Raw genomic sequence first — 3878 nt, 5'->3', positions numbered from 1 at the left:
AATGGATATTGGTTTTGCCATTTTACTGTTGAAAGTCAAGCAATAATGAATGAATACGTTAGGATGGCGATACTTTATAATTGGGCAAAAACGATTACAATGCTGACTTCTCCCAAGTCCGTGGCTAAGAATCCGTGCAGGACTTGGGCTCCCTTTAACGCTTATTGAGAATTGCACAATGGTTAATTTCCCCCAATTCTGTGGTCCGAATAGCCATGCATGATTTGGGTTCTGTTTAACACTTATTCAGAATCGTTGCGTGGTTAATTTCCCCCAAGTCTGTGGTCCGAGGAGCCATGCAGGACTTGGGTTCTGTTTAACACTTACTGAGAATCGTTGCGTGGTTAATTTCCCCCAAGTCTGTGGTCCGAGGAGCCATGCAGGACTTGGGTTCTGTTTAACACTTACTGAGAATCGTTGCGTGGTTAATTTCCCCCAAGTCTGTGGTCCGAGGAGCCATGCAGGACTTGGGTTCTGTTTAACACTTATTGAGAATCGTTGCGTGGTTAATTTCCCCCAAGTCTGTGGTCCGAGAAGCCATGCAGGACTTGGGTTCTGTTTAACACTTACTGAGAATCGTTGCGTGGTTAATTTCCCCCAAGTCTGTGGTCCGAAGAGCCATGCAGGACTTGGGTTCTGTTTAACACTTACTGAGAATCGTTGCGTGGTTAATTTCCCCCAAGTCTGTGGTCCGAGGAGCCATGCAGGACTTGGGTTCTGTTTAACACTTATTGAGAATCGTTGCGTGGTTAATTTCCCCCAAGTCTGTGGTCCGAGGAGTCATGCAGGACTTGGGTTCTGTTTAACACTTATCCCAAATAATTGTACAGTAAAACGGTATCAAGTATAGTGTTTTTCATTAATAAAAGTACTTTTTCAGGTTATTTACATTCCACGGACGTCGCACTACACGTTCGTCCAAGTCTTCCAAAAAGTACGCTCCAATGCCAGCCACTGATGTGATACGGTATGGGCCCTCCCAGTTGGGTCCAAGCTTTCCCCATGCAGGGTTCCTCGCGTTGCCCAAGACTTTCCTCAGCACTAAGTCCCCGGGCGTCAAGGGTCTCGACTTCACCTTGGCGTCATAGCCCTGCTTGAGCTTTTGTTGATACTGGGCTAGGTGCACCATCGCGCATTCCCTTCTCTCTTCGAGGAGGTCCAGGCTTTTTTCTAGAAGCCCGTTGTTAGCAATGGGATTGAATGTAGTAGTCCTCTGGGAGGGAAAGTTTATCTCTAATGGGATGACGGCCTCGGCCCCGTAGGTCAACGAAAAGAGGGTTTCTCCCGTGGATCGGCGGGGCGTGGTGCGGTACGTCCATAAGACATGGGCGAGCTCTTCAACCCACCTCCCTTTCGCGTCGTCCAACCTCTTCTTCAGCCCATTCACTATGGTTTTGTTGATGGCCTCTGCTTGTCCATTACCCTGCGGGTAGGCTGGTGTAGAGTATCGGTTGACAATCCCCAGTTCACTGCAATATTCCCTAAAGGCCTTGCTATCAAATTGGAGACCATTGTCCGAGATTAGGGTGTGTGGGGTACCGAACCTGGTGACGATATTTTTCCAGATAAACTTCTTGACATCAACATCCCTAATGTTTGCCAGCGCTTCAGCCTCGACCCATTTCGTGAAGTAATCGGTGCCGACGAGAAGAAACTTCTTGTTCCCGGCAGCTTTGGGGAACGGACCTACTATGTCTAGGCCCCATTGTGCGAATGGCCCAGGGCTGGACAATGGGTTAAGTACCCCACCCAGCTGATGTATATTCGGAGCAAACCTTTGGCATTGGTCACACTTCTTCACATATTCCAGAGCCTCCTTATGCATGCTCGGCCACCAGTAACCCAACGTCATAGCCCTGTGGGAGAGGGACCGGCCCCCCGTATGGCTTCCACAAATCCCCTCATGCAACTTCTCCAGAATGAGTTCAGTAGCCCCTGGGTGCACACACAGCAAGTATGGCCCTGAGAATGAACGTCTGTAGAGCTTGGAGTCCTCAGACAACCAGAATCGAGGAGCTCTCCTTCTGATTTTGTCAGCCTCGACTTTGTCGTTCGGTAAGGAGTCGTACTTCAAGAACCAGACAAGAGGGTCCATCTAGCTTGGTCCCTCACTGACGTTGTGTACCCGAATACCGTTAGCCTCCTCTTCCGTGGGGCGGCAGAGGTCCTCGACCAAAATAACCTGCGGAAGGGGCTGAGCCGAGGAGGTGGCCAGTGTTGCCAGAGAATCGGCGTGGGTATTCCCACTTCTGGGTATATGCGTTAAATGGAAGTCGTCGAAGTGGGCTTGTAGGCGTTTAGCTCGGGCAAGGTACCGTTGCATTCTTTCATCTTTCGCCTCCAATTCCCCGCTTACTTGCCCCACTATGAGCCTCGAATCCGAGAATATGCTCGCGCATTTTCCACCCAACCTCCGGATCATGGACATCCCCTCCAGCAGTGCCTCATACTCGGCTTCGTTATTCGTTGCTGGGAATCCCAATCTCAACGACTTTTCCAAGGTTATACCTTCGAGAGAGATTAGAACGAGCCCCACCCCGGAGCCCCTTTGGTTTGCTGCACCATCGATGTATGCTCTCCACTTATCGTGTTCTTGCAGAAAAATCGTGCTGACCAATTTCCTATCGTCACTCGGTGATCCCGACACTTCCACCCCTTCCAAGGTAGGCTCCGCAAATTCAGCTACCAGATCGGTGAGGACTTGACCTTTTATGGCGGTGCGAGGCATGTATCTAATGTCGAAGGCGCTCAAGATGGTTCCCCATTTAGCTACTCTCCCCGTGTAGTCGGCGCTACGGAGGACTGATTTCAGTGGAAGTTGGGTTAGCACAACCACTGTATGTGCCTGAAAATAGTGGGGGAGCTTTTTTGTAGCTTGCACGACAGCCAGTATTGCCTTTTCGAGGGGAAGGTACCGGGTCTCCGCCTCTTGTAGCGACTTGCTTACGTAATACACGGGCCGCTGCGTGCCGTTGTCCTCTCAGATTAGTACTAGGCTCACCGCATGAGCGGCGACTGCGATGTATGCATACAACACCTCATCGGCCTCGGGACTGGACATGATCGGTGGTCGGGCAAGGTATTCCTTGAGCTGTTGGAATGCTAAATCACACTCTTCAGTCCACTCGAAACCCTTCCACTTGTGCAATAGGAGGAAAAAAGGTCTGCATCTGTCCGCTGAGCGGGAGATGAAACGGTTTAAAGCTGCTATCATGCCGGTAAGCTTCTGGACATCTTTGGGATTCCAAGGAGGCTGCATACTATGAATGGCCCGTATTTGGTTGGGGTTAACCTCGATTCCCCGGTGGGTTACCATGTAGCCAAGGAATTTCCCCGATCCCACTCCAAATGAGCACTTGGATGCGTTCAGTCGCAGCTTGTATCTTCTCAGGATTTGAAACACTTCGTCGAGGTCTCTGATGTGGTCGGTCACCAATTTACTCTTTACTACCATATCGTCTATATACACCTCGACAGTTTTTCCCATCTGTTGCTCAAACATCCTAGTCATCATCCTTTGATAGGTCGACCCGGCATTCTTCAGGCCAAAAGGCATAACCTTGTAATGATAGTTGCCAACTGGGGTGACAAAAGCAGTTTTTTCCTGGTCTTCGGTGGCCAAGGATATCTGATGGTAGCCCTGGAAAGTGTCCAAAAAACTCATTCAGGGATGCCCGACAGTTGCGTCTACCAGTCGGTCTATCCGCGGCATTGGGAAAGGATCCTTCGGGCAGGCCTTGTTTAAGTCCGTGAAGTCCACGCAGACCCGCCATTTCCCGCTCTTCTTCTTCACCACGACTGTGTTCGCCAACCATTCGGGGTAGAATACTTCCTTGATAGCCCCAGTTCTCTTCAATTTTGCGACTTCCTCTCTCACA

The sequence above is a fragment of the Quercus robur genome, chromosome 8, assembly GCF_932294415.1.
Source record: "Quercus robur chromosome 8, dhQueRobu3.1, whole genome shotgun sequence".
Taxonomy (NCBI): Eukaryota; Viridiplantae; Streptophyta; class Magnoliopsida; order Fagales; family Fagaceae; genus Quercus; species Quercus robur.
This window is presented reverse-complemented; position numbering follows the sequence as displayed.